General features: G+C 38.5%; 1 protein-coding gene across 1 annotated transcript in view; it reads left to right on the top strand.

The window, feature by feature from the left end:
* Tmtc2 (Transmembrane O-mannosyltransferase targeting cadherins 2) overlaps positions 1-14,275 on the top strand; it is a 432,809-nt gene that overhangs the window by 115,851 nt on the left and 302,683 nt on the right. The window contains exon 2 of the mRNA XM_089253117.1: positions 2,762-2,822. The gene's annotated coding sequence lies outside the window, so the exon portion shown is untranslated. The remainder of the gene's footprint in view (positions 1-2,761; positions 2,823-14,275) is intronic.

The raw sequence follows: 14,275 nt of genomic DNA, 5'->3' as shown, positions 1-14,275 counted from the left end.
TGGCGTTGTATTTGTATAAATATGATCAGACGTGCCAACTTTTGGAATCCAGAAATACGGAGATTCACCCGGGAGGGGAGGGGGCGAGCAGAATATAATCATCTAAGATGCTATTAGTGATATCCTGAAAGCTCACGGAAAATCCAAAAAAAATTCGGATCTAAAAATGAAATCGAAAAAAAAAACTTATCTTCCAAATCTGATTATCTGCTAAAATCCGGAGAAATTTTTAACAAATCCGGAAAGTCGGAGGAAGGGCAAAATATCCGGAGAGTTGGCAGGTCTGTATGTGTATAGTTGACCGATGATTGTCCCAAGAGGTAGGTCATCAGTTGACGTCATGATGTATGAGTCATGACGTCAATGATACAACGTCGTGATACAAGGCGAGGTAAGACTAGACAGGGCTCTGGGGGGGGGGGGCTATGTTTTGATTTTTGTTTTTGAAATCATAAACGCACTGCAAGCAACCTTAGCTTTTGTTTTTACTTTTTGGTATTTGATTAAATTGACCAGAGTCACCCTCAGGGGGTATGAAACAAATGCGGCCACACAGGCCCCCCCCCCATTCTTGGAGGAGTCCCGCATACGTATGAGGGAATATTAAAAATAATATAACAACTAAACGAGAATTATTCGCAACATTATTCGCGTCCGGTAATTATGGTCCTGGAATTGACCTGAAAATGAGGGTATACTGAAATTTTATTTTGGGCTTGAAATTAGTTTAACTTGCATCATATAATGAAGTTATTATAAACCATAATTAAAGCAGTAGAAAGATCAAATGCAACCAATTTTTCAGCTAGTTTTCAGACCCTTAATACCTTAGTTTTAGTTATTTTTCCTTTTTTCCATAAATTATAAATGCCTTTTTTTAGTGCCTATTTTAGGCATTTTTAGTGCCTATTTCGACTATTTTAGTGCCTATACTTCCGGGCTCTAATAATAATATATATATATATATATATATAGAGGGATTATTAGAGCCCGGATTATATGCACTTGCCTATTTTGGCCTTTCCCAGCATTAATGCATATAAATGCATAAAACCAAAGAATTTTCAGTATAAGTGCATATTTGTGAAGGTTTATTGAAGCTTTCAGTTTTTCAAATGAATAATATTGCTCATAATATAACATCGGGATTTTTCCCCGCAGATAGGCTTGTTTTTCCCCCATACAGCAACTGTTTCAGCGTTAGCGTCGAAAATGTTCAATTTTATTAGAAATAGCCTCGACATTCCTTTTTACTGGTATTTCGTTCGATACTGAACAGCCACGACTAACAAGAAATTGAAAATGCTTAAGTAAAAAAATGTTTAGAAGTTATTTGCGTATGCAGTATATGCATTTGTGAGGAAATTTTTTTGTAAATGAATACGCACTAACAAATATAAAATATGCATTTTTTAAAAACATATCTGTTCTTTTTTTGCATAGTGATTTTTTTTAATGCATATTTTCCCAATTTTGGTACATATATTGGAATTTTTTACCTTTTTCAGGATTTTTCAAATACAAACAAAAAGGCCACAACAGGCAAATTGCCTAACGAGTTGGCTGAAAAAAGATACCCATAAAAGATATGGATGTGTATAATGATTATACAGATAATCTTTATGCACATCCGACAAATATAATGACAAAAATGTATATATTTTGTCATTTTAAGTGCGTGTTTTAGAATTATTAGTGCATATTTTAGAATTATTAGTGCATATTTTAGAATTATTAGTGCATATTTTAGAATTATTAGTGCATATTTTAGCCTTTTTAAGTGCATATTTGCATATTTTTAGAGCATATAATCCGGGCTCTAGTGATTATAATTGAAATTCCAGTACTCGGAGTAGTTTTTCCTCAAAAACGGCTTATCCGAATGCAGCCAAATGTTTTAGGATATATCAGAGACCATAGAGAGATTTATGAAATTTAAAAAAAAAAGTTCAATTTTCGACCACCAAGTGAAAAAGTGGAGTTTTTTTTTTCAATTGAATTTTACATTTTCCCATGGACCGTATAGCATATATACCAAGTCCCAATGGAATATGGGCGCTAGTAGTTTCAGTATACCGACCTATGTATCAGCCAGCCGTCCTGGAAGACGTATTCTATTGTCCTTGTTAATGACAGTTTTAAGATTTGTTATTGGCAGTGAACTGTTTTCGGTTAATTCTCCGATGATAAGGTTTCCCTGTCGATGAATTGCTTGGCGGGGGCATCTTTTATTTTTTGGCGAATTTGCATGAGGATGAATCGCGTGGCAGGCTGCTGTTATCGTTGAATTTCAAGATGATGAATTTTCCCGGTAATGAATTTCGTGGCAGTGAACGGTTATACCGGTGAGTTTTTCCGACGTGATTTTTTTTTTGTTTTCTTCTTCGGATGAATAGCGTGACAATGTTATTGGCGAATTCTTCTGTGGACGATATGTGTGGCTTGAGCTGTTGCCGATAAATAGTGTGTTGGTGTGAAAACGCTTAATTGTGTAGTATAAATATAGAGTAAAGTATGCGGTACATAAATGCATTATAATGTATAATCTGTATTTGCAATACATTACTCACACAATACTGCAGTAATAAAAAAAAAATTGCATGAAAGAGTCGAAATATGCAAAATAAATTTCTATGTGCGTGTGTGCCACTTAAATTTACTATGACTTATGAGCTTAGAATGTTTTTTCTGATACATTTTGAACTATAACACAATGAAAAAACTGTGGTGATATTTATAGTTTGGCATTTTTCTTTTGTAGATTTTGGCCGAAAAATTGCTTGATAATCGATGGTTTCTGATTTTCTGACGCTGTCAATACTGTAAGTATTTCATATTTAAGTATCTATAAACTTAATTGTGCTTTCAGGGAAAAAAATCACATTCAATCCACGCCGTTTCCTAGCAATCAGTGTTGATACATTTTTCATGGTTATCATTGTAATGGTTATGCCACTCAGTGTACGTACATTTCGGTGGAAATACTCCACACACATCCCCATATTTGCCACGTGTGTATTTATGAAACTCTACGGTACGCACGAATTATCAGTGCTGTAGTGAGAGTATTTTGAAGGTTTTCAATGGCAAGAAGAATCGTATTCAAGCAGTAGTTGGGTAAAATGATTTTCCGAGGTGCAAATGTGAACCCATTGTTGTCAGAAACAATATCATTCGAACAAAGACATCCTCCCAACATTCCATAAATACCTCATTTCAACGTTATCCGTGAAATAATAATTTGAAAGACCAAGGCGCAGCACCTTCAGAAACACATTCAAATATGCAGTGAAACTTCTGGATAGCGGACCAAAAATTAAATAGATAATTTCGTCTGTTAAAACCGTTACCGTTAAAGAGGTTCAATTTGAAACATGGCGAGGTGAAAGCTTCAATAACTGTATGATAATGCAGACATTGCAAGTCAACAATGCATCGCGGTCCACTAGTTCGTAATATGAGTTAATAGATAATGAATGCCCGCTATTCCAAGAGGCGCAGAACGTGTCCGTTATGAAATGTGTCACTGACAATCAAGACGCATTTTTATCCTTACCTTACAAGTCTAGGCTGCGCCGTAATTGGCTAAACAATACTTCCAATTTACATTTTGAATTAGAAACTTTCTATTTGTGTACTATTAAAATTTTCACTAATTGGAGCATCTGTTAGATTCGGCAACATGCCCGTTGGCCTCAGTCACGGATCCAGGGCGATTTGTCTTGAGGGGTAACTTGTTTTGTCTCGGAGGGGTTCCTTAGATCATCCCGTATTTTGCGGGACAGACGGATTTCCCTTTATCATTCGGCTCTTGGGAGGGGTGATCACGCCATCGCTTGCTCTGTCGCCTTTCCGAATCCACGCTTGAGTGAAAGCAGATATTTCCAGCTGTGAATGGAGTGATGCAGACTGACATCACTCCACCAGCTGTGAATGACGGGGAGCATCTTCGAGGGAGGCAGATATCTTCAGCTGCGAATGGATTGGAAGAAGACATCTTTAGCTGCGAATGACGTGGAAGTAGACATCTTCGGTTGCAAATCGGGTGAGAATAAGAATCTTGATCTTTGAATGAAGTGGATACAGGGCTGCGAATGGAGCGAATACATCCATCAACAGCTTTGAGTGGAGGCAGATAGCTTCCGCTGTGAATGGAGTGCGTGGCATATTCATCTGCGAATGGAGCAGGGGAAAGCAGACATCTTAAGCTGCGAATGGGGTGGAGGTAGACATCTTAAGCTGCGAACGGAACGAATACAGACATCTACAGCTTCGAATGGGCCGGAGGTAGGGCCGTAACTAAGATTTTTGTCGTCCCGCAACTTTAAAACTCTATAATTTTGTAACGGTGTTCTTTGTTCCCACCTAAAACTGCCACGCCTAAATTATGCCACCCGGGCAGTTGCCCTCCACGCCCCCTCTAGTTCCGGCCCTGGGTGTGGAGGTACAAATCTTCAGCTGCGAATGAAGCCGAGCCAGGCATTTTCATTTTCGAATGAAGTGGGGAGGAGGCAGACATTTTCAGCTTCTACGAATGAAGCCGACGTAGTCATCTTCAGCCGCGAATAAAGCGAGTATCCGCTTCATTCGCAGTACCGTGTAGGTACTGTTCGTTCTCGTTGTTGAAAAATTGAGGGGAATATGGAAATGACATCGCTAGTCACTGATAATATTACGAATAATCATTTTTAGCTATCATATATCACTTTTTATTCAACGAAAAATAAATGTTAAAAAATTGTCGTTTATTTCTATGATTAATATTTCATTTTCTCACATCGCATTTAAATCTGACAATTCCCTGCTAATTCCGATGCGTAGAAAATAAGTTTTCTTGTCTAATTCGGGAATACACACACACACCGAAATTTTGCAAAATTTGGCGAAATATGCTTGGAAATTTACCAGCCGCATTCTTCAAAATTAGTTAAATCAATAACGTTTTTCTACTTTTTGAGGCCAAACGGATCCAAGCCCTTCTTTCTAGTTTGCTTTTTTTTTTGTTTTTCCCGTAAAATTTTTGGAGTTTTTTCGTTTTCTCCGGGGTTTTATTCGCCGTAAAAAGCGTTGGAGTCGAGAAAAGGAAAAAAAAAAATCCTCGAACTAAAATGAAATGTCGTAAAATTGCATCTCTTTTGTGCCTTTCTTTACACCCTCGCTTTAAAACCGTTATACCGAAAGGTTGGTTCTCTTATGTATTTTGGCGATTTTTTTTTTGTTTTTTTTTCCCTGTCCTGTTTTGCTATCCGTAATCCTTCCAGACTCGAGATTTTTATGAGTTTCGTTCGCCCATGGAATGTTGGCGACGTGTTTCGAGATTTTTCCTGTCCAGGAATCTTAAATTCTTTTCTCGTGAATTTTTTTTTTTTTACTACGATATGATGTGTTTTTCACTCATGAGAAATATTTTTTTTCCCCCATGGTTTCTGGGTTTCAGGCTAAATTTCTGCTCAGTTAAAAAGAAGAAAACAATTTTTTGGTGTTTTTTTTTTGGCTTAAATATTGGGTGTCAAGTACTGAAGTCGGTCTTCACTGCATGACGAATGCCTTAATCCGGTGAAGCGTGCTTTGTATACTCATGGAAATGCGGAGGAGGCTTGCGTACTCCTTTGAAATATGCATGGGAAGTTTGAACATCCATATAAGTGCGTATTATGTTTTCTTGTACTTAGAAATGTGTAGGCATTCGTTGATCTTTAGACATACGTAGGAATCCTGAATGTTATCTTACCAATAGAAATTCTGAAGGTGCTTGCCTACTCCTATAATGTAGATATGCGCAGGATTCTTTCCTTTCTCCTAGACACGGGAAGCTTGCGTACTTCAGAACTAAGTACGACGATGCTAACACCTAGACACGCATAAACTTGGTACTTCTAGAAATGTTCAAGAGGCTTGCGTATACTCACATGTAACGTAACCTTTCCAATACACGTGTAAACTTTCGTGTTCCCCAAATTGCGTAGCACGCGTTATTCCCCTAGAAATGGGCAAGATACTTGAAAACTCCAAGATATGTGTAAGCTTGTGTACCCATATAAAAAATGCAAGAGGTGCGCATATCAGAAGTGCATAGGAGCCTTATCCCGTAGGAGTCTTTATCCGTACCTCTAGAAATGCATAGGATGTTTGATTACTCCGAGATATGTGTAAATTTGCGTACCCCAAGAAACATATAACAGGCACGCATATCTTTAGATATTGTTAGAAGTCTTGCCCAGTAGAAATGTGGGACAGGTCTACGTACCCTATAAACGAGTTGGAAGCTTGCTTACTCCTACGCGTGCGTAAGCTTGAGTACCCAAAAGGCATTAGTGACTTGCGTACTTCTAAGAGTTGTGAGTTTGTTTACTCTCATTCATGCTTAAGCTCTGCCCCCCCCCCCCACCATCCCCAGAGATATATAACATTTAAGATACTTAGGCATCTTACCTAGTAAAAATGTGTGGTGTTCGTTCTCCTAGAAACTAGAAACACGATAGAATCTTGTGTAATCCCAGAAATGCATAGTAGTATGTTTGCTTACACCTAGATATGCGTGAGCTTGCGGACCCCTAAAAATATGTGAGACGCGTTTTTATAATAACAAATGTTTATATGACTACCCAGTAAAGATGTGAGATATGTGGGCGCACTCCTGGAAAAATTATGAAAGTTTGCGTACCCCAAGGAATGTGTGCTGCTTATTCCTAGATACGCGTAAGCTTGCTTACCCTGTAAAATTATGTAGGATGCGTGTATATTCCTCGACACGCATAGGATACGTGCTTGCTCTCGGACGTACGTAGAATACATATTTTGTCCCGGACATAGGTCAACATGCTTAACCCTAGAAATATGTAAGAATTGTGCATGCATTACAAATACTTGAAAGTATTGCCCAGTAGAAATGTGTTACTGCACATTGGTAAGTGTGCGTACTCCTAGAAATGCGTTAGGGAGCTTGAGTATTCCTAGAAATGCGTTGGCGGCTTACGTACTTCCATAAATACGTTGAAGAGAGACTTGCGTACTTTTAAAAATATGTTGAAGCTTGCTTACAATGTGCATTTATAAGCTTGTGTACCTTCTAGAAATATGTAAGTGGTGTGCATATCATTAAAAAGGCTCAAGAGTATTGCTCAGTATAAATGTGTGGTAAATATGCGTACTTTTAGATATCTGTTGGAAGCTTGTTTACTCCTAGAAAGCATTGGGAGCTTGCGTATTCCTAGGAAGGCGTTGGAAACTAGTGTATTCCTAGCATGCATTGAAAGCGTGTATACTTCTGAGATGGCGTTGGAAGCTAGTGTAGACCTACTCATAGAAATGCGCTGAATGCTCGCATACTACTAGAACTTCGTGAGAGGCTTGTTTACTCCTAAAGTGCGTCGGCAAAATGTGTACCTTTAAATATGCATTGAAAGCTTGTGCACGCCTACAAATGATCCAGAAGTTTGTGTACCTTAGAAATATGTAACAGTCGTTCATATCATTTGAAATTTGCGGTAGGCGTGTGTATTAGAAATACGATGGAAGCTTGCGTACTCCTACAAATGCGTTGGAAGGTGAGTACCCCTAGAAATGCCAGGATGCTTGTTTGTTCTAAAGGCCGCTACACACTACTCTGACGTGACGTGGGACGAATTTCCACGAATCGTAATTTACAACGTCTCTGACGTTAGACCACGTCACGTCACAACGGAGTAGTGTGTAGTGGCCTTTATACACGCGTAAGCTTCCGAACTCCAAGAAAATAGTAGGATGCTTGCTTCTTCCAAGACATTCATGCGTAAGTTTGTGGACCTCCTAGAAATGTATAAGAGGCATGCATGCATATCATTAGAAATGCTTAGGGGACTTGCCTAGTAGAAATGTGCGGTAGTTTTTCGTACTCCAAAATTTTTTTTTTAGAAGTGTGGTACTTTCTTGCATATTATGCCATAATTGCATACTTTGCATTTTTGATTACTTTCCTCGTTTTCCCCTCCATTTAAGTTTCTTTTCCTTGCGCACTCTTGAATGACTCGCCACGTACCTTCATGGGTGCACGTACCACAGATTGTAAATCAAAAATGTAAAAAAAGTCCCACCTTTTAATGGTAATCTTGAATGGCTTTAGAGTAGTGTTTCAGCATCTCTCGATCACCCATCCCAATCTTCAATATGACCCTACCACCTAAAATGCTCATAAATCTGCTATTCCCATATTATACGGAGGAAAACGGGACAAAAAAAAAATATGAAGGCTACACGTGGCCAATCTTTGCCAAAAACATGCGGTAACGAAATTAACCGAATGTTTTTCCTATGGATTGATTTGGATATCGGAACATAACATAACCGTGTTCTATCCCACTTGGGGTGTAATAATGTCCCCCCCCTCCCCTTAATCATGACGTGCATGGGGTCCCAATCTCCCCGTCGGTGGCTTTTCTTCCATCATCAAATCCCACGTACTGTTATCCGATGGGGAACAGCGAAACGATATTAGATAATCATTTTATCAATATTTTTCTCCTGAGTCTGATGTGTAACCCGATCTCTCTCTTTCTGTTCTCTGAATCTTTTGGTAATAATGACTTGTCAGTGAGAGAGAGTAACTCTCGCTCCTCTCTCTCTCTCTCTCTCTCTCTCTCTCTCTCTCTCTCTCTCAGACAAAAGGGTTTAATCTCCCAATCGATGTATGGAGAGGAGAGGGAAAAAAAAATAAGGATCGATCCATCGTTAAGCCAGGCATAATTTGGACATTACGGAGCATTTACCTGCTCCGTTAAAGTTGCTTCCGATTGAATATTTTTAGCTATTTTCTGCATTTTTTTTTTATGTCTGGGTACGACTCTCTCTCCCCGATGTTCGTCCCAGAAAATTACTCAGCACTGGTAATTAATTAATGGTCTAATTGCGGGTTGATAACTAAAGTTATAGATTACACAATTTTTCCTGATTTTTTTTTATCATGATTGATTTGATAATTTCTAGAATGCGTAATTGATCTAGCATTCACAGGCGTAATCTAAGATCACGTTCAGACTAGACCCGCATCATTAAAATTACACTCGGAGAAAGTATTCACTCTCGATCCGTAAAATAGATGGTAGCAGCGTTCACAAACACTAATGGATATTAATTAAAATCAACGTTTAGCCTCTTCGCTGCAGAGATACTCAAACGTATACCTCATATTTAACTGTTTTAAATAGTAAAGAGGAAAATAATGTTTTCTCAAGTTACGACTGGAGGCTCACATATGTGGAATTAACCTGAATAGGTCTAATTAAGGTATGGACTCATTAATTAATTAATTAATTTTTTCAACCGCATTTCGACACAAAATCGATACAAAGCAATCAAAAGAAAAATTTTAATAGTCAGTTTTGGCTCGGGTGTGAAGAGATTAAAGACAAATTAAAGAAAATGGATGACCTGATGTGTTTTGGCACTTCTGGGTGCCGTTTTGAAAGGTAACTTGTCAATCTTGAACTTCTGTAGCAATGAAATATTAGTTACTTTTTCTCGTACTACATCACACCTGGCCACTGTCCCCATTATCTAATGGGGTCGTATGGATTCGGGTGCCCTCTGGTTATCCCGTAGCTCAGTGGTTCTCAAACTTTTGCTCCCCGCGCCTTTCTTGCCATAGTTAAGGTCTATCCGTGGCTTCTCAAAATAGTCTAAAAAGTCTAGGATAGTCTGAACAGCGAACATGCACACATCAATATCTGCACATATCATATAGTGAATGCAACACCTTGAAGGTTGTGCATTGCGCACAACCTTGCTGTAATATCTTCATGATCCGTGGATGATGCCAAGTGGTTTTATCTGCGGCTTGTCAAATCCGATAAATTATTCATTCATATCCCAATATCAATGAATATCTTGATTTTATGGATTTGTATCAGATGCTGTGTATTAAAATTTCTCGGATTCAATATTCGGTGGACATGTTGTTACGTCATTTGTCGAACATCCGTAGCAATAAATTGTGCTTGTGAATTTTCATCTAAGCCCTCTAATATTTTAACTGTAATAATTTCGCAACAGAATCCAACTGGTTTGTGTTAAACATGTCAATCTATACAAACACAAATACAAATACAACGCCACAACAGGCAAAATGCCCAACGAGGTGGCTGAGAAAAAGATGCCCATAAAAATATGGATGTATCATTCATAGAAAATTCATGCTTGAAATATTTACGTAATTATATATACAAAGTATCGATAAGATATTGCGTTACGAAATATAAAATTTGAAAAACTTGACACGCACAAAAGGTACGCGTGACATGAAATTGTTAAGAAAAAAGTAAGCTTTCGAACCGACACTCCGATACATGAGTGAAGGTTCAAGGTCCTCCGAACACTCGTGAAAAACAAATGTTGCTAATGTCAGCTGTAATTCGGTACTAACGTTTTTTTCTGCAAATGAAAGCTTTTCTGGTGTCCCAAAATCTCTCTTTGGAACAATATCCTTTGCTGTTGAGATGCGTGCAAATAATTTATAAGATTTACCCATTCAAGCTGAAACTGTTTGGCGTTAGATCATGAAGACATTACGGGGCTCTTAAAGGAGAGAAAAAAAAAAAAAAAAGAAGCAAAATCCGTGAAAATTTATTCCAAAATCACTGGGGGGAAAAGTTCGAAACCAACTGAAGTAACATTTCAATTTAGAAATTTACTCCATCTCGAAGAAAGAAAAAAAAAAACGTATTTCGTATACAGAAAAATAATCAAGACAACAAACACTTACGAAACATTTTCCAGAGTAAACCCTTCTCCCAAACAAATCATCGAAGACACATCCCGGAAAAAAATCTCCTATTCTCGTATCTATTGAAAAAAAAAATATATATATTCTCCCACGGAGGAAAAATATATATTTCGCGTATTTTTATTTCGTCCCCCATTTTTATTACTTTCAAATAAAATATAAGAAAAAACCTCATCTTGTTTTCGTGCATGCATCGCAGAAGATTATTGGATACCCAGAGAGAGAGAAACTTCTTTAGCATTTCCACGATTCAAATTCCTGTTAGACTACACGCTGGAGCGAGGTTATTATTCACCCGCTACTTCGAAATCGAACAAGAAGTGGTTTTTTTTTATGGAATAATTTTGCAATTCAAAGTGGCAACACATACTCTCTCTCTCTCTCTCTCTGCTATTCCCTATATTCCTAGGTAAAGGTATCCAATGCGATCCTATTCTTTCCCGAAAATAAAAAAAGGAATTCTCTTCTCGCGCCTGGTGGGTGGTTTCACCGAGATTCCAAAGTTCTACCATCTCCATTGCCAATATACATATATATATATATTTCCCGCCCTCCCTATCACGCAGTTAAGTTACAAGTGAATTCACACAGATTTCTTACAGAATAAGGAGAAAAAAAAGACGTGAAATTTTCTGAATAAGGATGTATATCACCCTTATTTGAATACGATTGTACCACATGCGTGTACGAGAAAGGAACGAGAGAGAGGAATGCTGCGTGTGGGTGGAACTTTTTCAAGGGAGATTCCCGTTTTTTTCCTCCTGAGAAAATTTATATAGGTTACGGTAAAAAGCCCCGAATATATAAAGCCAGTTTTTGAGTTGGCCGGTTATTTCTCGTATTGGCCAATTTCGCTGTGAATTGATAATCCAGTGCCCGATCTTTTCTTGATTTCGGGCTTTGGCCGGCCAGTTTGCGCAAATGAATGAGGTTCCAGAACATTGAAGTGGCCCACGGCACACTTTCAGATCGCTCGAATTATCCGTGGCGCAGTTCAGAGCACTGCCGCTGAGGTGGTCGAGCGGTTGTAAGGACGGACTCGCATCGCGAGGACCCGAAACTGACCACGACCCCCGCTCTGTCCCCATAGGGGATATAATCTGGTCACCCAGGGGGGTTTGGGCCATGGTGGAAGAGCGATGCGACGCCCGTAGATCGCTGTTATAGCTAACAGATCTGCTGCTTCATTCCCAGCAATTCCTCTGTGCGCTCTGATTGGCAGTCATAGGTCTCTAATTTTCGTAGCCATCATGTGGCGTGATAAAGGATATAAAACAGCATGTAATGAAGAAAGTGAATCAGAAAGAATGTGCGTTTTTTTCTTGTTGGTGCATGCCTGTTGCGTAGCTGTGAGCAGTACAAACAACTCCGCCTAGAATGCCGGGTTTAGAATGTTGAGTTTATTGCTCTAATTGCTTATCTCCAAGTCATCCTCAAAAGAAACCATGGCCGAAGCCACTCCATGCTCAATCTTGGAGCCAACAGTGGAGATCCGTCGCCATAGTGGTGGTCGGCTGAAGTTGGTTTCCCGTGGTCCCCAACTTCGAGGTGCAAATGCGAGCCAATATCCCCGTTAAAATGTTTCGCCACAGAGAGCAACAGGCCTACAAACAGTACAAATATTCAGTCATTACACTTCACTTCTGAAATATAGATGGCAGCACTGAAAATCATACACACGCACTCAGACTGTTGGGTACACACACTTCCGGAACAACTCACTAGATAGTAAATTGCCCATGGCGATAGACCTTAGTTGTGCACAGTTTGAAAAAAAAAAAAGTCCAGATCATTTCAGTGACCCGCGGCATGGTTCCAGAAAAAGTAACCAGCGGCGCAGTTAAAGAACACTTCAATAACCCACAGCACATAATCAGATCACTGAATTTATCCATGGCGCAGTTCCAGAGCCCTTAAGTGACCTGCGGCACATGCCAAACAGAATAAGACTGCTACCGGACTTATCCTGTTGCCGAGATCTTTTCCACCACATCTTCGTGATGTTGTCTGGAACACTATTATTAAAGCAAGAAAATAAGTTGAACATAACTTAAGTCTTTTGCATTTCCAAACCCACCTCAATGCTGGCCATCGCCGGTTCTCGTATCATTTCTTCTAGTTCATCTGAATTATATATTATTGCTGATAATAACGATGTAGTCGGAGCCAAACGTATACCGTTGAGAGAAATTCTACATTTATTTTAATTATTTTCTCATCCCATACAATCCGGTTTTCTAAATATTTCTTCTAAAACAGCGGTAAATAACTTATAGCTAATGGAATCACCCTGTCGGATTCCTGTTCCAAGTCTAATCTTTGCTTTTCCTTTATCCAAACGAATGGTTGCAGTTACTTTGTCATAGATTTACTTAATGGTATTGATGCAAATCTTCTCCACCCCAGTTGCATCTAGAGCTTTAACAACAGTGAATGTGACTATCACATTTAGACCATGTTAAATGCAAACGATTTTGTTTTTTTTCCATTTTGATCATCAATCAACGACGTTCCTGGAATGTTCCCGATTTGTTCGGCACCGCTTACATGAAGGAAAAAAAAAGAGCACTTTAGGAACAAAGTTCGGCAAAACTAATTTGCATGTAAAAATTGTCTCGATTAAAATCTGATTATCGGAAAATGGGTAGTTTGTTCTGCACTTCCGATGTTAATTGTTTGTTAAACTTCGAGAGTAATCGCTTCTCTGACCATCGTCATCAACAACAACGATGATTGCAACAACTCGTTGGCGTAAAAGGATTAGTCTAGACTAAGTCGGAAACTTAATTATTATTCCACTTTTGTGCTCCCTCCTTGAAGAACGTTCTTTGCTCAGTGAAAATGAACACCCAAACGGTGTTTGCCTTTGTTATAACGAGCGTGTTTGCTGAAGTGATCGTCCTCTAAGAGCTTCATTTTTCTCTTCTCTGTGCAGCGTTAATCGGATTGTATCCTTACCTGGGTCATTTTTTTCCCCTCGGGATTTTCGTTTAAAAACAAAGGTTTCCCCCAAAGTTTGAACGGATTATGAGAGAGAACTTTTAACCCATTTAATAGCTTGATTTACTACATAATTTTGATGTACAAGTAAAGCCCGTCTTTTGGGACAAAAAAAAAATTTTCCGTAAAAGAGGGGTGGCAGTATCACGGGTTCATGTTTAAATAGTATTTTATTTTGTTAACAATAACTGAAATGGTTCTTCACTTCAACATGAATGAGATTTTGACAATATGAGATGAGTTTAAATTCGTGAAATTTGAAAATACGCATAGAGATTATTGCATAGAGATACGCAATTAATATTACAAAGTTTATATACTGAATTCACATCGTTTGGAAAAACTGACCAATTGATGTTTGGTGGGTATTTTATAGAGTATTTCAACTCCTTCACAATGTATTTTAAACTGGGAGACTGAATTCAATGACTTTCCGTCATTGTGTTCATAGGAAAATGAATTTAATCAATGCTTTGAATTCATTTGCAAGAGAGCACGAATTCCAATTTTACGTTTTTC

The sequence above is a fragment of the Pholcus phalangioides genome, unplaced genomic scaffold (assembly GCF_987345545.1).
Source record: "Pholcus phalangioides strain wild (caught in Gottingen) unplaced genomic scaffold, Ppha-v1.0 ptg000032l_1, whole genome shotgun sequence".
Taxonomy (NCBI): domain Eukaryota; kingdom Metazoa; phylum Arthropoda; class Arachnida; order Araneae; family Pholcidae; genus Pholcus; species Pholcus phalangioides.
This window is presented reverse-complemented; position numbering and strand designations above follow the sequence as displayed.